The sequence below is a fragment of the Dasypus novemcinctus genome, chromosome 8 (assembly GCF_030445035.2).
Source record: "Dasypus novemcinctus isolate mDasNov1 chromosome 8, mDasNov1.1.hap2, whole genome shotgun sequence".
Taxonomy (NCBI): Eukaryota; Metazoa; Chordata; class Mammalia; order Cingulata; family Dasypodidae; genus Dasypus; species Dasypus novemcinctus.
The window spans coordinates 56,754,361-56,778,376 of NC_080680.1; the positions used below are offsets into that span (position 1 = coordinate 56,754,361).

The 24,016-nt window shown below is 39.6% G+C and overlaps 1 long non-coding RNA gene across 1 annotated transcript; it reads right to left on the minus strand.

Moving 5' to 3' along the window:
- Positions 1-5,548: 5,548 nt before the first annotated feature.
- LOC139439499 (uncharacterized) lies at positions 5,549-20,710 on the minus strand. Its single transcript, XR_011649402.1, has 2 exons — positions 6,457-20,710; positions 5,549-5,701 (listed from the first exon to the last, which is right to left on the minus strand). It is a non-coding gene; the product is annotated as an uncharacterized lncRNA (long non-coding RNA).
- Positions 20,711-24,016: the final 3,306 nt, after the last annotated feature.

Sequence of the window (24,016 nt, forward strand, 5' to 3'; positions counted from 1 at the left end):
TGGCGGGGACCGGGAGGGAGTGAGGGTTCAACAGTGAGCCCCTGATGCTAATGACTATGCTTGTGAGCTGATAAACCTAAAATAAGAACAAGGCCTAGAGCAACATTGTGCCTGGGAATTTCCTCCTGTCAGCCTTCATGTTACTCAAATGTGGCCAGTCTCGAAGCCAAACTCAGCATGTAAATGCAATGCCTTCCCCCCAGCGTGGGACATGACACCCGGGGATGAGCCTCCCTGGCAACGAGGGACCACTATCAACTACCAACTGATGATGCAACTGGAAAATGACCTTATACGGAAGGTTCAATGCGGATCAGCAGAATATCCATGTCTACATAAAATACCATGACTTTAAAATGCTGTTTGACCTAAAGTAAGGGGGAAATGGAAAGGAGAAATGAGTTTATATGGCTACGAGTTTCTAAAAAAGAGTCTGGAGGCTGGCAGAAGGATTGCCCTCATGCACAACTGAGCAGAGTCAGAGAGACAGATAAAGCAGATACAACCCCCAGATATTGGTTCCTTTGAGGGCTAAAGAGACCCATGGGAGTTATGGTCATGGCCGATGGGGTTAACTACCAAGGCAGATGGCCCCTCTTTGGAAATGGTGTTTATGTGTGATGAAGCTGGACTCAGACGGGATCTCCCTTCATAAGACTTTCATGCTAATGTGCTGGAGGTGCAGTTAATGTTGGGGTTTAAGATATATTTAGGGGATTTGAATCTCTGGACTGACAATGTGATAGCCAGGTCCTGAGCCTCAACAGACTCCAGCACCTACGATCTGATCTATTGGACTTACCACACTCAGCTAAGATGGAGTTGAAGAAGGACAACCACCACACCATGGAGCCTAGAGTGATTACAACTGAAAATGGGAGGATTGCATCCAGCATCCATGTGGAATCTGAGCCTCCTCTTGACATAGAGGTGCAATGGACACAACCAATCCAATGTCCACATAGAAGAGGTGGTATTGGATTGGGAAAAGTGGACATGGTGGACGATGGGTATGGGGAAAGGCAGGAAGAGATGAGAGGTGGAGGCGTCTTTGGGACATGGAGCTGCCCTGGATGGTGCTTCAGAGGTAATCACCTGACATTGTAAATCCTCACAGGGCCCACTGGATGGAATGGAGGAGAGTATGGGCCATGATGTGAACCATTGTCTATGAGGTGCAGAGGTGCCCAAAGATGTACTTACCAAATCCAATGGATGTGTCATGATGATGGGAACGAGTGTTGTAGGGGGGGGGGAGAGGGGGGGTGGGGGGGTGGGGTTGAATGGGACCTCACATATATATTTTTAATGTAATATTATGACAAAGTCAATAAAAAAAAAATAATGTAAACTATAATCCAAAAAAAAAAGAAAAAACAATGCAAGGTATTGGTAGTAGGGTGAGTTATGAGAATGCTGTATGATGTTATATATGTTTGTTTTGTAAGTTCACAACTATTACTATGCATTTATTGTTTATATATGTTTATGTATGGGTGATATACTCAATAAATTTTTAAAAATACATTTTCCTAAAGCCATAAATGTAATATAATTTATACACTGCCACACACATGCAGAAGCCATGTGAGCCCATGCATAACTGGTGAAATACGAATAAGCTCTGTGCATTGTACCATTGTGATTCTCTTGGTTTTAATACTGTACTACAGTTATGCCAGATGCAAACATCACGAGAGGCAAGGTGAAGCATCATTTTCCTAAGTTACAAAGTTAGTATGTGGGTAGGTTAGTAGAGAATTATCCATTAACTTTTAAAATACAGAACAACAGTAATAACTACTTCTTATAATTAAATCAGAGTATGCAGAAGAGCATAACATAAAAATTATACTCACTCATAGTACCATCATCCAGAGAAAATCATTGGTGAATCTCTGTTTGACTTTTTGAGAACAGTTGCTGTGGATTTTTGGATAATTTATAAAGTAACATATTTATAATTATCTCATACCTTTATGATGATGTATCTTATTTCCTTATAACAGACTATATATACATTTTAACTTTTTTTTTAATATCACCTCTCCACCAGCACCTTACATTGTTGTGGGACATTTTTTACAGATTATGAAACAATCGTTAGACTGTTACCACTAACTGTAGTCCATTTGGTTGGTCAACATATAGTTTAAACTTAGAATTCTCAAGGCACATAACTCTGTTTTATACATTTTATTTATGACATTTTAATCCCTAAATCCTTCTTTATTTATTAAATGTCATCAATCACTTATTCTAAAAATAATAGTAGTCTTCAACTACTACAAATAAATAGGTTTAGCACTCCTATTTTTCATTTAATGCTATTAAATGTAATCAGAGGTTACATTTTTTAAATGCTTCTTGCTCTTGTATATATTTCTGCCCGCTCTTATCTTGTCTGTTATAAATAGCTAGTCTGTCTATATAGGGGTTCTTACTCTTTTTTGTTCCATGGACCCTTTGCCAGTCAGGTGAAAACCATGGACCCCTCAGTAAGCCCGCACTATGCTGTGTATTATTTAATAAATAAATCACACTCACACCAACACTTCCCCACAAGAATAATCTTTTTCTGAATTTTAATTCAAGCTCAGAGACCCTGTTTAAGAACCCCTGGTCTATAGGAAACCCATGTGAAAAATTTATATCTCCTTATACATTTCTTGACAATTTCTGGTATATCTACACTTATTTCAAAATAAGAAATTTTTAAAATCTTTGAGAATTATTGAGACACTTCATCTGTGAGAAATGACACAGATTCGGTTAAAATACACCCTTTGAAACATTATGTGAAACATATTAGATAATTCACCTAAATGGCATTCTTTTCACAATATTTAAGGTATTCTCAATGTAGACTGAAGGAAAAAAGCAATTTTCCTTTGCATTATGAGCAAATAAAATGATGTCAAGGTGGTAAGTAAGCTATTGTTCCTTTAAAAAACATTTTTAAGTAAAGTAGACTGTGTGAAATCCACTGACTTCATAGACTGGTTTGTTTGTAAGCATGCCAATTCAATTGGAGTAATTTCCTTTAGCCCATTAGAGAAAAGTTATAGAAAAACCCAGTGTAATCTTCTGAATTTATGCTATCATCTGAGAAGGGATAGTCTGTGACTATGAAAAGTTATAGTAGTTTGGGGCTAAAAAGGGTAGGGTGGGGCAAATGGTAAGTTTACACTTTCTTTTGCGAATCAATTCCAGATGTTCCAGTTAGATTCTTTGAGTGTTGAAGGAACAAAATCTTGATGCAGAGAGACCGTAGTGATAATCTAGTTGAACCTCATCCTCTTACAGAGGAAGAACCTGAAGCCTAGTGAGGCTAACTGCCTACACAAGCCATAGAATCAGGTAGGAACAGAGTTGGGTGTAAAACCCAGACTGCCGTGGGTATAAGCTGTAATAGTCCAACTACTGAGCTCTCATAGGCAGAAGCAACCAGGCAGTACACAGACCATTTTACAGTAACTTTTTCATCTCTTCTATCTCCACTCCATAACATTAATAATTCTATATGACATTTCAGATCTTGTGTTCTACAAATGCCTGAATAACAGAAAATGATAAAAATGACAATTTGGGAGGTGTATTAGTGGTATAACTGGAAAAGATCTAGGTTTTGTCTAGTTTGCCAGGGCTGTCATAACAAATGACTTAAACAACAGGAATTTATGGTCTCACAGTTGTGGATGATACAAGACCAAAATCAAGGTATCAGCAGTCCATGCTTTCTTTAAAATCTACACCATTCTGATGGTGGCTTATCAGCAACCCATAACTCAATCTCTGCCTCCAGCACATGCCTTCTGTTCCTCCTCATGCCTACTCTGTCTCTGTCTAGTCTAGATTTCCTCTCCTTATAAGGACTCCAGGCATATTGGATAAAGGCACATCCTGATTTATTTTGGTCTCATCTAAATAGGTTTCCAAGATCCTATTTACAAATAAGTGCATGCACACACACAGGACCAGGGGTCAGAGCTTGGATGTGTCTTTGTGGGGTGCATGATTCAATCAAGCAAAGTTTTTGATGAGAGTACAAGAAATATACTGATTATATTAGAGTTAGTGTCCTTTTAAATGGAACCACCTCTAAAATTTTACTTAGTACTTTTCTCTAGTATAAGAAAGAATATCAAGTATGTCTTCTATAGACCTGCTAGTCACTTAAATTTTTTTCAACAACAAAAATATCATTGAACAATTATATCATTGTTCAAATTTTAATTAAAATTATTTTCTGCATCTCTTCTTGAATGTAAATGTCATGATATCGTATTTCAGGGTTTGTATATTTGGGGACATTGAGAATGTTCCTTCAGTCTAACTCATTTGGAATGGCTGCTTTAGAAGTAGACATTCCTTTTCATGTCTTTCCAGCAGGACAAGAGCTCAGCAAGACATCCTCACATGACTTAGAAGGCATGAGTTGCATTCCGTGAAAAAACCACGCTAGAGTTCTGCACACTATCAGCATGGACAAATTTGAGGGCTGGGGATTATGGAGGAGAATGTTGAGGTGATGGGATCTCAATATGCAGAACTCTAATTCATATAAATTGCCTACTCATCCTAACACAGAATTCTAAAACATGGATTACATCTGAAAAATTCTATTATCATCTTTTGGCTTACATATGAAAAAGTATCTTATTAAGGTATTAATGTGAAAAACAAATAATCTCAAGACACACTTTGCAGTTCCATTTTATTGAAAAGAAACTGCTTCTCAACTGCAGGTCTTTGCTTCCTCATCTGTTAAATGGTGATATTAACGTCTTTTTATACCATAAGGTCAGTCAACATAATGCATATAAAAAAGTTGTTTGACGGTCTATTATGGCTTTATTGTTGCAATTGTTGTTGTTCATAGCCACCTCCCATCTTGTAATCACAAAATACCTGCTTTAAAATCACCGTGCTTATTAACAGTGTCTAACTATCAACAGTGTCTAATTAATGTGTTAATACTTAGAAACTTCACTTCTGAGCATAAAATGGCAGAGATGACCATAAGCAATCTCCACAATCATTAGAGAGAACAGATTATACTCATGCAAAAATCTTGAAGCATTCAATTCACCAAGAGGAGATGAATAACTAGATATTAGGCCTTAAAAAGAGGTGGGGACTGATAATTCCTAAGTATTCATGTAGAGTGACTCCACTTCACTTAGAAGCCAACACTTTGTAGCTCATATCATATCAAGCATGACAGGGTTAAATTAAATAAGTTAATATATATCTAGGGAATGTTTGAAAAGTATTACACAGAGAGTGCCATGGTGATTGACTAAAAGAAAATCTGTATTTAACAGGACTTCTAAGGCGCGATTAATCTGCTCCACACCTCATGTACCTAATGTGAAGGAGAGTATGATTAAAAGAAAGCAGGTGCTTTTCCAGCAGAGCGCTCTCAGGTTTGAGAGATAATTTTAATCAACAGGTAAGACAGTTATTTGCAGAGCATAATAGAGGGCAGATGTATCAGTCAGGACAGATGAGGTTATTCCATAGTAACAAACAACCCACAAACTCAGAGGCTTGAAACAAAGGTTTATTTCTTGCTTATACAAAGGGTGCTGAAGATCTGGAAATCTCTCCAAGACAGGTATCCTCCAGGTGTTGGTTCAGTATCCCACACAGCTTCAAACTTTTGGCTCCTCCATATCGGTACATGCTCCCTTGATCACTGCAGCAAGAGAAGAGCACGTTGAAGGGCCTAGTAAAAACAACCCAATGTTTAGCATTTAAATGACACAAGATTTTTCAACTCATGCCTTACTGGCTAGAATTAGTCACATGGCCTGACATAACTGCAGGGCAGAGGTGGGGGTGAGGGTAGGGGTGGAGGCAAGGCAGCAGGAAGCGTTTCTTCCCATATGTTACTGAATATCATTAAGCCTTTACCAGAGAAACATATCTTCTGTAGAAAATAATTGGAAAAGACTTGGTGTTTGAATTGTAACCTTTAAACAACCCAAAAATAAAGCTTACACCTTTCTGATAAGAGCTATGTTTTAAGTAACATTCCAATACAGTCAATATGGAGAGATAACATCCTGAAACATTCAGACATTAAGGGTGATCATTTGAAGTAGAGAAGTCACTGTAAGTTATTGTAGACTCTCCTGTATATCATATGCATTTTGTGCTACCTGTATATTCTAATCAAGAGCTATAACAGAGTACAGGTTCTGTAATTCTCTAAATATCCTTTTATTGGCTTCATAAAGTCTAAATTTAAAGGACTGTCTAGATGGTGATAGATAGATAGCTGGACTAGTATTATAACCAAGATTTTAGTAACCAGAAAGAGCAAAACAAAGTACTGATCAGCTCTTACAGAATGACATCTATTTTATGTCATCAAACCCAGCCCTTAAGATTCCAAAATGAATTAAACTTAGGTGGGACATGTGCCAGTAGACATTTTCAAGTACTGACCAAAGAAAGCTTTGTCTGGTAAGTTTTCCTTCCTCCAGGATTTATCCCGAAAGAGGTGGCAATGCCATTTGCATTCTGTATACTCTGGAAACTTCCCTTCCTTGAGCTTCCCTCCTCAGGAAACACTCCAGCAGTGGCTTAAGGCAGGTTTAAGTCTTCGACTCTTGCTCTGCCCTCATGAATGAACAAAGTACCAATGAGTTCTTATCTATAAAGAAAAAACAATGATGGAATGTGCCCAACAAGTCAGTGGCACCTAGATCTCATTTTCATTTGTAGCCATTTTAGAACCTAACAATGCCACTGTCATTTACTCTTGGTTCTCTTCCTGCATAATCAAAGGAGCTTTTCTGCAAAATAACTTAATCAGGATCCAAAAAGTTTGAGAGACCTGGTTTCAGGATTTTCCTAGGGACTCCTAGGAAAAAAGATTTGCAAAGCCCCTCCAAGCAAGCTCACTGGGAAAGCAGGTATCTTATTATTTTCTTTTGGAAGGTACAATTTTATACAGAAACCCAAAACCAAATTCCAGCAAATTAAATCAATGGGCAGTGTGTGCTCTAGGGAGCAGAGAAGAGTGCTATGTGGACAAGGATTTAGAAAAGAAAAGTGAACCCGGCATATTTTTTAAAAACACTTTGCCTTTTACTGCCTGTCTTAGTTCTTAGGGTTGCTGCAAACAAGAATCACAAACTGGATGGCTTAAGACAGCAGGAATGTATTGCCTCACGGTTCTGGAGTGTCAGCAGGGCCTTCCATCCTCTGAAGTCTGCGGGGTCCTAGGGTTGGCTTACCGGCAATCAATGGTATCCTTGGGCTTGTAGTAGACTCCATCTCTGCCTCCACCCCAGAGCTGTCTTCTCTCTCTGCCTGCCTGTGTTCAAATCTCCTCTTCGTATAGGACACCAGTTCTATTGGAGGAGGGCCCACCCTAATCCAGTTTGCCCTCTTCTTAATTAAGAACATCTTCAAAGATCCAAATAGTATCACAGTCACAAGACTGAGCATATTGTTTTGGGAGACACAATTCAATCCATAACACTACCCACATCTCAGAACTTCCCTAGCAATCTAGAAGAAAGTATTTATCCAAATATATGCCCTCTCACATTCAATTTTCTTACCTCTAAGAACCATATAGCATTATTTTTGGAAAAGGCGTTAGCTTTTTAGAGCAGTCTCACAGATAGCTAATGGGCTCTACTCGAGGACGTAAATGTGAAAGGATCACTACCACAATTTATGGATCAAATTCCTTTTGTTTGCTTCCTAGGTCTAAACTCTGGTCCTTGTTAGATGCAAGTTAAGGAATTATAGAGAAAAGCAGCAGGTAGGCTGCATTTGAGCTTTTGCTGAGTCTCACATGACAAAGTTTGTTTGAGGTATTTAACCAACGTGAATTAGGGTTGGACTGCCCTGGGACCTGCAAAGTTCCTCTCGGCAGGCAGGCCTGGAGGACTGCTAAACGTCACCGTGCACAGATAGCTGACCTCAGTAAGAGAGGGATTGGGCGTGTTAACGTTATTCTAAACACATAGAGTGAAAGAAAAATCAAAGGAAATATAGACAGTAAAATGCTTCTTCACCACAAGAGACATTAATTGCTAGTGCATTCCTTAAAGATAAAGAAAATAAATAATTAACGTTATTAAGATGTTAGGACTCTTTTATTTTTTCCCTGAGGTCCCAAGGCCAGGGACTGAAACTGGGACCGCGTACGTGGACAGCCAGCGCTCTACCACTGAGCCGTATTGGCTCCCCGGGTTAGTGTTTTTGTTCGTTTGCTGGCTGCTTTCTTTTGTTTTCAGGAGACGCTGGGGATCAAACCCCAGGACCTCCCGTGTGGGAAGCAGGTGCTCAACGGCTTGACCCATACCAGCTCCCTGGCATCCTTTTTAAAACTACCTATTTCAACTTTAGACAATATCAAGTGAATCCATTTTAAAACATGAAGTGATTTTTAGCACTTCGTACTTCCTGTTCTCTCTCATATGTCCACCAACCAATTTTTTTGCTTTTATTCTTTTACAAGGTTAGTGTTTGTAACTTTCGCATTCCTTTCTGCAATTGCCTCATTTTCATTTTATATTTAAATAAGGTCAGTGTTTATCACCAGTTTTTACCTCTGCCTGTTTATTCCTAAATTCTTTAATTTGACTCATTTTGTTTGAAGTCATTTAACCATCAATTCCTTTTCTCAAGGACTTATGAGTGGCCAGCCTGCCGTGTTTGTTCATGTTTGCAAATGTCTGACTGTAGCCTTTATATCTGAACAACATCTAACTTGAGAAGATTATTTCCCTCTGAACTTGATTGGCATTTATCCATTGTCTTCATGATTGTTAATGTACAAATTTTTCTTGATGAACAAGATGCTCTTGTTCTTTTTCCATTGCAAACTTTTTCCTTACCATGTACACAGTACTCTCAACTTTCAAAGATACCAATAGCTCTTTTTTTGAATCGATTAGACTGCCTTCTATATCTATTTTCTTTGCTTTATTGCTTTAGTCTCTGTTTGGTTTTCTTTTCTTTTTCTTTTTCTGAATTCCCTGGAAATAGTTCAAGTATTCTCTACAGTCAATTTAATTTTTGGTTCAGATTCTTCTTAACAACATATGAAGGAATCATTTTATAAATTATTTTTCATAAAAGCAATAGAAAGGATTAATTGATAAGAGTTGATGCCACACTAAAGAATGAACCATATTCAGTTGGCTAAAATATATATGAATGTCTCTTTAGGTGAGGGTAATTTGTATCCTCACTTAAGACAGGGACTTGACTGAAACTTAAAATTATGAAAATAAGTTTCTCTTATGTTTAGGTTATCATCTGCTAACTTAAAACAAAGAATTAAGTGTTGTCATTTAGGGAGGGCCATTTTTTGAAAAAAATTGCATGATTGTGTGTTATAGCATCTTTCCCTTTACAATTGGCTCTAATTGAATGATCACTAAGAAGGTCACCTGTAGGAAAGAATTAAACAGCTTTGTCAATTTTTCTCTGGGTCTTTCTTAATTCTTTGACATTTAAGTCATTAAGTTGTTGTTTTCTAACACCCTATTATTTCACTCTCCCTGTTGATTTTCTGTTCTTCAAATGTTATCTGATCTAAAGCTGCTTAGTGCTCAAAAGCTGGGTTTAGTGAGTCTCCAACATCATTTTCAAGAAATTCCACACCATTTGCAAAGTTTTTAACTTTGCAATCAATTTGTAATGTATTTTACATTGAACTGGAGGAGGTTGTAAGAAACTTGAGATATCAAGACATCGATGTGAAATATATTATATGGGATTGTATTAGTCAGCCAAAGGGATGCTGATGCAAACTACCAGAAATTGGTTGGCTTTTATAAAGGGCATTTATTAGGAATAGGAGCTTACAGATACCAGGCCATAAAGCATAAGTTACTTTCCTCATCAAAGTCTATTTGGAGCAAGATGGCTGCCGACGTCTGCGAAGGTTCAGTCTTCCTGGGTTCCTACGTTCCTAGGGCTTGCTTTTCTCTGGGTCCAAGGTTCCTTCCTTCTTGGTGGTGCCTCTCTTTCCTTTGGGTGCTGACTTCTCAGGTCTTCAGCATCAAACTCTAACATCAGAAATCTGTGCATCAAAACTCCAACTCTGCCCTTTGCCATGCTGTTTATCTGTGAGTTCCCACCCACCAAGGGGTGGAGACTGGGTGGGGACTCCACACCCTAATCATAACTCAATCATGCCCAGGTACAGATCAGATTACAATCATAATCCAATATTTCTTTTTGGAATTCATCAATTATATCAAACTGCTACAGGGATGATGATCAGACAGAACTAAATTTACATGAGCTCAGGTTTGTGAATATTCTTGTAATACAACTTTCACTTCCCTATGCAACTCATAATTCCAGGGAATTGATAAATACTTAGGCCAAGAGGATTTTCTGTCTACACACACAAACACACAGCCACTGCAGTGTTAATTTTTAAAAAATAAAAAACAAACAAACCAGGTACCTCCCTAGGATATTGACGGTCTTTGTCCTGCTCCTGCCTCGACTGGCTCTCTTCTTTTTTCATCTGATGAGTGTGCATTGCTCTCAGAACAACCTTGTCTGATCACTGTCTTATATTGGATCCATCCTTTCTTGAAATCAGGACTATTAACCAATTGCTGAATTCTCAGTCTCTCTAACTGCAACTGCTGAGACACTTCAATACTATTTCTCCTTGCTAGTTTACCATTCCACATTGTGCCGAATATCCCAAAGATGTCACTTTCTTCGGGTGAAGGTGTTCTGCTACAAAATGCTCTTTCCCAGTGCTGCTGTGGCATATGGAGTTATGTAATCCTCTCTGAATTTAGGTGAGAAAAGAAGATTTTCAGGCTGAAGGATGCCGGGAAGATGCCCCCACTATTCAGAATGCCTTTCTCTGTGGTTGTTTCCTAACTGACTCCCTCTATCAGTCCCGGGAAGCAGCTGGAATCTACTCCTCTCCACTCACTGCCTTGTTGAGGATTTCCTTTTTAACTCATATCTAAGCACAGTGGTTAACTTCCGGCTAATTGTAATGAGCTAAACTTAAGTGAAATACCATAAGCCTGGTCTCTAATAAGTTTTCAGCCTATCGGAGCTACTACTATCGCCAAAGGGCACATAATAGTTCTATTTTAAATGACTACTTCATGCAGAAAATGCGTATTTCATGGACAGGAAAGTGTGGGTGTGAATCAGTGGTAGCTGAAGTCTTTGTAGACATTTATACACAGATTCAAATTTGAGTTTTATCACTTACTAGCTAGGTGAGCAAGGAAATTTATTTAAACCAGTTGACCCTCCATTATATTATCTTTAAATTAGGCGAGGATAAAGAAGGATGTATGGAAAGCACTTGGCAATTAGCAGCCCCTTGATAATTGGTAGCTGTTCTAAATATCAACTTACTATATCTTAGTAAGTAAAACCCATTTTCCTGTAAAAGCAAAAACCCTAAAATCATCAGTAGAATTGTCATAATCCAAGAATGTGAAGGTGTCTCTCAGCCTCTGCTATAGGTACAGTTGCCCTAAAGAAAGGCTGGGCAGCAATTATTTAGTAAAGCTCACCCAACCTCTACCCAACGGGGAACACCATCCCAGGATCTGAAGCAACAGTAGCTCCTTGCACCTTAAACCTCTTGGCACTTCTGGTTTCCCATTCAACTGACTCCTTCACTTAGGCCTATGGACAAATACGTTAAAAAGATAAACACCTCACTTTAAGAGGCCTAGGACAACCAGCCAACAAATAACCCCATGAAACTATAATTTTCACCCTGAAACCCCTCTCATGTGGCAAAATGCAAAAACAGAAAATGCAAAAAGGACAAGAATTCCTGTTCAATACACTACCTTGACCTGCACCCAACAGTTCACATCATGAAAATGAGAATCTCTTATGATTACGAGAAAATTCATAGTTTATCATATGTTGTCGGCTGGAGAGGAAGAAAAGACTTGGCCAGATTCCTGGGGGAAAGATAACCTGTCATATTTGCTGAGATTTATTTATGAAAAAGCACTCAGGATGACACTTTTGTGCAACATGCTCTCCTCTTGCTCAGAGCACCACTAGGGCAAAGCGATTTGGAGGGGCTTTCAAAACTGTCCAGAGCTGAGGGTAAAAGAAGGAACCTAGATAAAGGGGTGGGGGGAGAAGACACTCTCCACTACCATCATTTAAACCTCTTGATTATTTAAACTTCTGCAAAATAATGACTGCGTATTTGAAGGTAACACATCTGTTCCTCTCCCTCCCCACCCCCATGTGGTTTTCTAATCCCGAGGTAATTACGTTTTGACAAAAATTTATTGGGACATCTGTTTTTTCCCTTAGATCTGCAGGTCACTGTGCGACTCTAAGAGCAGCCCAGCGTGAGCCGCACTGGAGGAACAGCACAAGAGCTGGCCAGATGCAGGGTGCACATGCCGGGCGGGGGATTTAAGGTGGAGACAGAAAGGGCAGCCTCCAGGGGCCACCAGCCCACACTGTCCCAATGGATCACTTCGCTAGGCTCCCCGCAGGTGTTCAGCCTGATATTCTGGTCTAGAAGGGTGAGGGGATGGACGATATGGCAGGGGAGGGCTGGCTGGTAACAGGCCGGCGCTGTGCATCGAGATTCATGCATTTTCTAGGTTGGCATCCAATACGAAAGTAATTCATGGAGGGGAGAGGATGGCGAGGCGATGCACAGGCCATATGTTTGAAACCCCTGCCCATAATGGCTGGCTGTGGTTACCAGTGTCTGGTGCCACCAACTAACCAACTAGACAAAATTATGATGCCCGAAAGAGGCAGAGAAATAAGGAGACATTTTTTTTCTCATTTCTAGCACTAGATAAAGTGCAAACTTTACCTAGACATAAAACTTACCTTTTGATTTTTTAAATCCTCAACTTCCCTTCAATCTATTCTTTTTGGTGGCAAAAACCGTCAAAACTTGCTAACTTCTGTTTTTCACAAATCTCAGTCCTTGTAACAAATGCCTGTATCAGAATTTCACAGGGGAAGCCTTTTCTCCACTTTTTCTATGTTTGAGCCCTTGTAAGAAAGTTTATTTTCCTGAGGTGTCCAACTCAACATCTTGCCCAAATGTATGAATATGGCTGAGTTTCTTGCCTCTGTGCCAAATGAAACTTTGGAGCATTCTGACATGTTTCTGCCATTAAGAACTTTAATAAGAATTTCAATAACTAAATAAAAGTCCATTTCCCTTTCCTCTGCTTTGTTGACTAAAAAAAGGAATTATAGCCAAGATATTTACATTTCAAATAGACACCAAGCAGCATTTCTCTTTCCTGAAAGGTATCAAATTATCATTATAATGATTTTATATTTAATAAACATCTACCTCCCCAAACCAAAGTTTAAGAAAATAAAACATTTCTAGTTATAAAAAGATTTATTTTTTCCATTAATGGCTAAAAAGCATGCTACCCCCTGAATTTCTTTATAAAGTAATGAGTAGGAACAATTGCCCAATTTTCAGACAGAAACACTGAGAAGGAGAGAGAAGGAAGTGAATGGTAATTAAGAAATATTCCTATTCCCAGGCTGGGAATGGTGCTCCAGGTTCTGGACCTCAGTTCCAGGCTTATTCTTCTGGCCACAAAAGTATCTAATGAAAAATAATCATCTAATGAGTTCTGCAGCAAGCTGGTATCCCAATGTCAATTCACAATGTCAAATGAGAAATTCAAAGACAGTGAACCACCATGGAGTGCTGCCCTAAATTTCTGACTGCGTCATTGTAACGTTTAAGGAACACTAAACTAGACTACCTTTCAGTTTTAAACTTTGATGCCAAAAAGTATTCTAATTGCATCATGGCCCTCAGCTTTCCCATGAAAGATGTCCCTCTTCAGTGCTCACATGGCCCGTTAATTGACCTTGCCATGCCTTGGTTTCTTCTTCCTGTAATATATGTAGAATAAGTCTCACTCCATAATGATAATCCATTCGCATATAGTCACCCATGCTAAAATATATACTTCCCTCTTCTTCAAGACACAGAATGGTACCAGGAATATGATAGGTATTTAATGACTGATGGTTTAACTGACTAATAGAACAAGGTATTTCAAATGGCCAGAACAGGTTCCCAGTTGGAAATGGAAACAACTGCTATTTATTTTCATCTTGCAAGCAGTGCGAAAACCAGCAGAGTGCTAGGATGGGAACTAAGAATGTGAGGTTCTACCCTTGACTCAGCCTCTACCCAGCTGTTTGACCTTGGGAAATTCATTCTGCCTCTCTGGACCTACCTCCATGGCCTGACCCTTGAATGAGGGAGATGAACTGGGTAATCTTGTCCCCGTGGGATATGACACAGCATAACAAAAATGCATGAATGTTCCCTTCCCAGGAGGCAGTCAGTCCTGCCCATCAGATTCCATTCATCCCCCCAAAACTTCCAGCAACCTGGAGAAAACACTTGGTGCACAGGTCGCACATTGACATTTGGGCAATGTATAAACGAAAATCTCTCACCTACAGGTGAAAATAATTTGGCCCTTTCCAAACCTATTTTCCTGTCACTGACATAGTTACAATCACTGTTTCAATTTTCTCCCTTGGACGTCATGGGGGCATCTTTTAACAAATACGATATGCGCCCAAACCCACCAGCTTGCTTGGAAGTGCTCAGATGTGCTCACTAGAGCAACTGGGGTCTGTACCTGTGTCTGACTCTCTCTGCCACCAAGAGCGGCAGCTGGACGGAGGGCCTGCGGAGGGGTGAGCAGAGGGCCCTCTGCCAAATGCCGCTTCTTTCCTTCACCTACATGCCGACCTTGAAAAACTACCCTTTACGGGATGTGATGGGTGTGAGTTTAATCTCTATCCTCACTTGGGTCCTGTCATTTTGTGCACCATGACTGCTAGCTGTGCCATTCGACATCAACAGGACCAGCAGAGGGTCCTCTGGGGAAGGCTGACATCCAAAGGCCCTGGAACTCATTTCAGTTATGGACCTCTTTCTTGCCATTTTTTTTTCTCTGGCCACACTCAAACCAGCAAAGGCGGGTAATGGTTCAGGGACATGGACCCTGCACCCTAAGGAACTGCTTTCCGATTGTTGACTAAAATGGGTACCCGTCTGAGATGAGGTTTTAGAAAGTTTTCTGTTCATTCCTTTCCTCCTTCAAAACAACTCATTGCACACTTACTCCGAGGGTTCCAAAAGGGAGGGGGCGGGGGGCAGCAACGTTCTGCAATTTTTCTTGTACTCAGAGAATCAAATGCAGTCGATTTAACTTCATCAAATCACTGACAACAGGCCCCGATACAGAGGATGGAAAATATGCACAGCCAGAGAACAGCCAAAATCCTACAGTTTCTATCAGTATTAAAGCCAGATGTTCTACTGGCTGTTTAAATTTGATAAAGCCCCACAACGATAAAGGCTGCTCTCTGGGATCCGGGGCTCCCAGTTTCCATTCATCAGTACGTCGTTCCTGTGGCCATACACCAGGCAGACTTGATAGCATGTAATGCAGCACCAGGGTTTCTGTGAGGGCGAAACTGGTCCTTCTTTGTCTGTGGACTTCTATAGGTTGTTGTGGCTTGAACAGATCTGTTTACGCTACATTTGCTATGGCAACGTTTATCTGAGATGAACAAAAGGCATTTTGATTCTTGAATTAATAACACTTGACTCAAGACCATGATTCAAACAAGAGGTATTCAGACAGTTTAAGTGAAGGCAATGCTTTCTCCAAAGCCAATTAATACAGCAACAAACCTTTGGCTGAAGTGATTCAAAAGGGCAGTAAGTAAGTATTACCATGTTCTGTAAAACATCAAGCTATTCCTGCAGTGAGTGAATGGACTGGGGGTGCCGGAGGGTGGGGCAACGTACATCTTGTTGGCTTGAGCCTCAAATCACAGCCCAGGCAATTTCATGTTTTAAGGGGGACTTGCAGGAGCAGTGGCTTTTGCTCAGTATGTCCTCGTGTTTGACCCCGATTGTAACACGTGAGAAGGCTCTGAACACAGAAATGACTATGAATTCATCTTCCAACCTTTCTCTTTGCCCCCTTGACTATTAAAGGCTGCCATTGGTCCAACCCTCCTTCCACCAGCCTCCAAGCTGTCATCTCCACAAGGGTCAGGGGACCTGATTGCATGGCAGATCATTTCTGGGAAGCAGATGTAGGCCTGGGGGCTCAGGTAAATATCTTTCCCTCTTCTCTTCTACAGCTCCCAAACAGTGATTTCCTTTTCTTTTCACCACTAAAAAATTGCCAAAACCACTCCGTACTGTACAGCTTACCCCAGAACAGGCAACAAAGGATGATGTTAATTCAAACTTCTGCCTTATTAAGTAACAAAACCCAGAAATAATGTGATCAAAGTCAAAAGACACAAACTTCTGCCATCTTTCTTGTGATAAAGGGAATAAAACACCCATTAAATGAAGGAGGCTTGGGCACTTAATAAAAATAGCTGATTAAGTGTTGGAGTAACTTAGCATTTTGTCTCATGAGCCCTGCAATTCTCAAGACTAGCCTGTATTCCCTCCAACCTGACTCCGTCTTGCTGGGGCTCAAGCCATCACATAATTCTTTTCTCATTCCCTTCATTACATGCCAGGGGTCATTGTGTGCACTGGGTTTACAGAAGTGAGCAGTAGACCAGGTTCTGGCTCTTGAGTTACTCATAAGAGGGGTAGTGAAACTGGTGAGTAGGAAAGGACAAGTCGTTATGGGTTTAGATGAAAATAAAACACCATAAGAAGAATTCATGGGAAGTGTGACATGATGGGAGGCTGCTTCTTTACCATCTCATCTGAATATTGAAATGCCTTTGAAAGTTTCTCCCTTGGAAAGGACCCCTTCCCCTCTTGCATATGATGTTTACAGTGGTGTGAGTGAATTCTACGTTTCCACTCAACAGATGTGTTCTTCTTTTTACTTTTAATCAGCAAATATTTTTGAGCACCTTTCATTTTGCCAAGTATGTAAAACAATGACAAAGGCCCAGTGCCTACTCAACCAGGGCTCCCAATCAAGTTTGGAAGGCAAATGTGCATGTCACTAACTCTGATATGTATAAAGCTGTGGGTCCCTAATTTTGCAGGGCCACAGATCATCTGAGTAGCACGTTTAAAATGCAGATTCTTAGAAACCACCTCAGACCTACCTAGTGAAGATCTCTGAAGGGGATAGGTAGAAGGGTCAGAGTATTTTTGTTTCAACCAACTCCCTGCTCAGATGAATTCTAAATATAATGAAGAATGAGAGCTATTGGTATCAAGGAAAGAACACGGGGCTTAAAGGTAGAAAGTACTAAACTCCTTAGAGCAAGCCCAAGATCATATTTGGTTTCAAATTCTGAGCTTTTAATATAATATCTAGCTCCAGGTGTGATGCAATTAATGAAACAAGATATAAGTTCAAATCCAGAACCAACTTGGTCCAGTTTCCTGTAAAATGGAAGAAATAATATTTTCTCAGATGAATGCTATGTAGTTTAACTGAAATAAAATATGGAAGAGCAAATATCATCGTGCTTTGTAGATAACAGATGCTCTGAAATGTTAGTTTTCACGAGCCTTGGCATCCTTATTCTATTAACATACACACAAACTTTCTCTTTTTAATTTCATTCGCTGTCAGTGCTGTTAATTATGTTTACACTGCACTGCTCCCATCGACACCATCCATTACCAAAACTTTTCCATCATCTCAAAGAGAAACTGTGTATTTTAAGCCTTTACTCCATATTCCCTACCCTCATCACATCCCCTGTAAACCTGTATTCTAGATTCTGACTCTAGGAGTTAGTTTCATATCAGTGAGATCAAATAATATTTGTCCTTTTATGTACGTCTTATTGACTCAACAACAGGTCTTCAAATTTCATCCATGTTGTCACATGGTTTAGAACCTCACTTACTTTGATAAATACTGTAATGTAATTTGAATTTCATCTATGAGGAGGAAAACCTTTAAGAGAGAGGCAGTCTTATTTTCCATTTTTATGTCAAGCCATACTAATGAATTACATATTTTTTGGCTTCCAGCCATTTTGGTGAGAAAAACAATAGATGAAGCTTATCACTGGAAGCTGACCATGTACACATTGGTAGCTAAGAAGCCCTAGAAATATGATTATCTGGTCCAACCTACCTGTCATAGATCAGAAACACGGGACCCAGAGAAATCATGTACTTTTCCCAAGGTCACAGCCAGCAGGCAGTAGAGCTGAGGGAAGACTCCAAGAACATTGTGGTTTTCAAATTTTCTCTCTGGAACCCTTAGTATTCCATGCAGTTGCTCCAGGATCAATGAAGAAAGTGAAGAGTGGGTGAAAAAGTAGTGGGGGCAGGGAAGGGGGGAATCCTCTCTTATTTCAACCAGAGAAAGTTTGCTTTTATTCTTTTAGACATCTTCAGTATGCCTTAGTTTGACTTCATTTGAAGGAACAATTTTATTATTAAAGATAATTTTTCAGGCCCTTCTCTATGCTACCCTGTAGTTTTCATCACAGGTTACATTATTTGTTTCCTTCCTACCACCACTTACTACAATAATTATCAGAAGGCAATAAAATAACTATAGACTATTTCTTGGGGCCTAGATTTTACATTATCTCTTCCCACCCAAATATTCTTCTTCATTAAAATAAGTTAAAAACATTATGAAACTTTCATTGAACAATTGTATTGAACAACTTACTACAATAATTATCAGAAGGCAATAAAATAACTATAGACTATTTCTTGGGGCCTAGATTTTACATTATCTCTTCCCACCCAAATATTCTTCTTCATTAAAATAAGTTAAAAACATTATGAAACTTTCACTGAACAACTGCAGGGGAACAAAGATAATCAAAGACTATTGGTCTAGGATTACAAGTTCACAGGGAATAATGGAAACCAAAGAAGAGCCCAATACAAGTCTTCTCAAATTTATTTTTACTTTTTAGTAGTCATTATTGGAAAAATATTTAAAATCTGCTTACAGTTATAAGGGTAATTAACTTTTCTATTTTCCCCTTATGACTTTTTAACCAAGAATAAGTAAAAATTCTAGCTAGAATTAGTCTCCTCCTTGTTTAACCAATAGCCATTCTCTCCTTATGAAGAAACAACAATTTCATTAGAGGAGGAAATGGGTCCATCCAATTATGTGTCCAACTGCCCTTGCAGCTAAGTTTGTCATGTGACAGAGTTATGACTGATGGGCTATGACCAATGGGGTTGCCAGAAAATCTCTTAAAACTGGGCTGCCTCAGCAGACACATTTATTTAGACCTTTATTCATCCTATTTTTCCTGCATGATCATGAGCATGATGACTGACATTGCAGCAGTCATCTAGAGAACTTGAGGACAAAAGTTACACCATAAAGATGGTAGAGCCTAATGCTAGAAGGGTCCCAAGTCTCTGATGGCATCAGGGAGCTATCATACCAGCCTGACTGCCCACTTCCAAATGTTTTACATGAGAGAAAAATAAACCCTTACTTTCTTTGAGTGGTTGTTTTTTTGTTGTTGCTACTTCTGCTGTTGTTATTGCTTTTTATTTTCTGTTGCTAGCAATCAAACAGCACAGCTTAGACAGTAGGCAAGCCAAAGTCCTATAGATGAAACTAAACTTAAGAACATTTCCTGTTTAAGAGGAAGCATTATCTGCGAGAAACCTAAGAAAACTTGTTCAGGTGAGATCTCCAGACCTGAAACTTTTGGACAATACATATTGAGCAGTAAAGTACATAAGCAGTTATCCAAAGAGATCTTTTCATTTTTTATCAACACTGTCCAACAAACAGTGTTGGATATAAGTTGCCAATGATACTACATTCCTAAGAGTCAACTCAATAAAAGAAAGTAAAAATTCAAACCATTTTCAGTGGGGGCATATTGTATATGAAAGGTCACTTAGGACACACCTCTAACTTTGAGATCATTTTCAGACATGCCATATGATTGTAATATTAAATGACATCCATATCTACCACCTTTTTGCCTAGCCTTTGTATCAGTTCTCTTGGGCAATGGAGCATTAAAAACATAAAACCCCCGGGTCTCCATTAGGGCTTCCCAAAGCTGTGCCTAAGAGTGGGAAGTATGTATTGAACACATTTGTATATGTGTCAGGTCTAGAAAACAGCAAGCTTAAACAGAGCATGTCTTTTGAAGTCCTGAAATTGACTAATGAGCTGGGCGGGGAATGGCACTGAGAGCGTTTCCCTCTGGCCTTCACAAGACAAGGCAAGCAGCCAGGCCCTGGAAATTCACCCAGGAAGGCAATGGGCAAAAAGGAGGAGGAGATCAGTGGGGGGCCTCAGAGGCACTCAGCAGAGCCATGGGCAGCACCGCAGCAAGTTGGACTGCCAAGAGCATGGCCACCTGAAAGCTAGAAGCAGCCTATCTGAGAGCATCAGTGGGAACCTCAAATAGGAAGGACCTTATCTTGCACCCTCATCACCATGGTGGCCGATGATGTTGATGGTCACATAAAAGACATGACTGACCTGACAGTGTTCCTCATTTCCATAGGCCACACTCTCCCGATACTTAATAAGCTATAGATATATGATAGATCCTATTAGTTAACCAAGGACAGTGAGGCTTAAAGAAATTAAATAAGCTGTCCAGGTTCACATAGCTCCTAAGTAGGAGAACTGATGCTTGATCCAAGGCTGTCTACCTCAACTCCCATGCCATGTGAGTTCTCTGAGAGGAAGCCTTTCCCAAAGCTGGTGGCCAGGGGCCATTACTGAAGGAGTATAACTAAGGCAAGGATCCTTCTGCCTTCATGAAATAACTGATGTTAACCTTACAGACAATGTGCAGTTTCCTTAAGCTTATTGAAATGTAGAAAATCGTTCATGGATTTCCCCATTTCTATCTTCGTAAATCTACAAAAAAATCCAAAGGCTGTAACTTGGAAACTACTGGACCTGGGGAAATTCCCCTCAAAGTGGTGAGAGGAGGAAGTCACTATCACCGAGACAGATAAGTTTTGATGCCAAGCAACTCCTTAATTTTTCTAAAGTATGGCTTCCTCTATTCTCTGAAACCTGTGCTTGTTTCCCAGTTCCTGTGGCATAAAGTTAAAATTGAGTATATAGCCACAACTGCCCAAAGAAAGCAATAAAACACCTTTAGACACTTTGGTTGGAGTCTAAATTTCTCAAGATATCTTCCCACCCACCCACTGTCCCCAAGTACCTCACCCTCCAGTAGCCAGGCAACTCTGGTTTCCCAGAACACAGGGTACCTCCACACCACACCACACCACACGCATCCCTTTTAACCACCACCTTTCGTGTGGGACCCTTTTCCCTGCATGGACAAAATTACCTGTCCATAAAGGCCCAGCTCAAATGCCAGTTCCTTCTAGAAGCTTCCCACAGACCTGATGCCCTTACACATCCCCATCATTGCCCTAATACAATTAATTGTCCCAACAAAATGTATTGTCCTCTGTACTTTATATATGCCTTTATTTAACAGGGTGGTATTGTTTACTTATTTCATTTGAATGTGACTGTGAGCCAAACACTGTAACTGGTTCATATCTGAATCCTCAGAATCTTTGCAAGTTCCTGATACAGTCAATGAAGGATGTATGCATGGAATAATTGTTGTGATGGTTTCAACATTAATTAAGTTAATAAAACAGCCCTTAGCATATTGTGATTTTGATGTTCTCCTGAGTTGTTAAAACTCTCACAAAGTAATTTCTACATACAAAAAACAGTTTCATTTCTTCCTGACACTCTCTTTTTCTGGTAGTCTCCTCTAAACGTTTACAATCCATGTGAGGTTTAGAGTTTCCGGTTTATGAGAAACCTTTATTATCTATAATTTTAGACTACAGATTGAGTGCTTTAGGCTACAGAGTCATTATGTCTAATTTGAATGATCCTGTGCAGGAATTTTAGACATATTTTTAGATTTCGCATCTCTATTAATATTTATTGAACACTAACTATGTTTTGACACTTTTCTAAGCATTTCCCTTGTTTCAAGTCATTTAAACTCTAGAGGCTGAGGCAAGACCCAACCTAACAGTGGACGTTACATGCGGTCAAGAGAAAGGAATGAGATTATACAAGGTAGGCAAAGATGTAGCCAAGAGTTTCCGCAGCAAGGCTCAATCAAAAAGATTCACCTACAGCAGTGAGAGTATCAGAATCATTCACTTACTATGATCATCATTTATAAATATGTATTGAAATATTTACAGATTATTTCCTGATGTCTGAGGTTTCCTTCAAAATGATCCAGAGGTTGGAGGATGTGAAAATGATGAGGATATCAGCAGCGTTAAGGTGATTCTGGTCATAGCTGAGTGATGGTACATGTACTACTCTCTCTAATTTTACATATGTTTGGAAATTTCCATTGTAAATAATTTTTAGTGAAGCCACTTAAACTGTAATCATAAATATAATGTAATTAATAATAATAGTAGCTCTGGCCACCCTCTCTAAGATTGATGCCCTGCACCTTCTATTTCTCTTACAGCTGTCTTCACAAAATGCATTTATTTTCTTTGTTTATATTTTTTCAGTCTGTCTCCTGCTGAGCTTTAAGTTACTGTAAGGGGAAACAGCTCTACTTTATTACTGACTCCTCAGCATCTAGAATAAATTAGTATTTGTGGAAGGAAGGAAAGAAGGGAGGGAGGGAGGGAGGGAGGGAAGGAAGGAAGGAAGGAAGGAAGGAAGGAAGGAAGGAAGGAAGGAAGGAAGGAAGGAAGGAAGGAAGGAAGGAAGGAAGGAAGGAAGGAAGGAAGGAAGGAAGGAAGGAAGGAAGGAGGGAAGGAAGGAGGGAAGGAAGGAAGGAGGGAAGGAAGGAAGGAGGGAGACAGGGAAGGGAAAATTTGCTTAACATATAGACTATTAGATATACCTTTTTCCAAAATGTGTATTGAATATAGAGTTCCTTCATCTAGATGTGCCTCTGAAAATGTAACACAAATATTATGTGAAGAAACAAAAATAAATAAATTTAAAAATCAAGTAAAGCAGCAGCCCTAAGACCAGAACAGAGCTGTAATAATCTGGGGTCCGGCATACCTTGGTTTAAATGCTGGTTCTGTTGATGGGGTATTAAAATAATGTTTTTTCCTCACATCATTATAATGTAATCAATCAAACACCTTATAATCTTCTAAAATTCTGCTGTACATATTACATATTTTTAGATGTGGATTGAATTTCATGCTATCTTCCTCCTTGGTTTCGGTATATGATATGCTTTTGACTGGCCCAGTGAATATCTTTGGGGTGACCAATTATTCCACAGCTCCCTTTTAACACTCACCATTCTGACTTCCAGGCATTTGAAATGATTGGCCAACAGATGCTATGATGTGATGCTCATTTATTCAACTTCGGCCAACAACAGGGTCTCCTCTTACTTACCAGAGATGTGTTTCCTGGTAACTTCTAAACTTTTGTCCTAGTTGTGCTCCCTTGAACCTAACAAAACCAGTCACGTCGCTCTTCCATATGGCAGAACTGCCATATTTGTTGGTGGTGGGAGGAGCAGTCCTTCTGGACAAGCCCTGTCCATAACGCCTTTGAGCTCCAATTTCCTCAATACTTAGTGTGCTCCTCGTATGTTTTACACAAGCTCTTTAGCATGAAATACAGTTTCCTAAATTTGGGGGACATCCCAACTACTTCTCTGCATTGAGAATAGGAACTTCTTCAGTCATTAGTGTTCGGGCCTCTGGTCATATGCGGTTACAGAGACATCCACCTTTTCAAAAGCAGCAGCTCATGGAGATAGGGTGTCATCATTGTGTGTGAGGCTTTGGGTCTCTGCCTACTGACCAGTTCAGAGAAACAAAAGAATGAGGGATGTTTCCTCAACTTGCCCCAATAAGGATACATCTAATATTCCCCTAGATTACTCTATAATGTTGCTCCAAAAAGAAAACTAAGTAATGATTCTTCCTTCTCCTTCTCCTCCTTCTTTTTTCTTACAAGTCTAAAGAACAGACTGCTTGAGCAAGATGGCTGTCACATGTTAGAATGTGCTTGTTGGAATAAGGAGAATATAAATTTAAAAA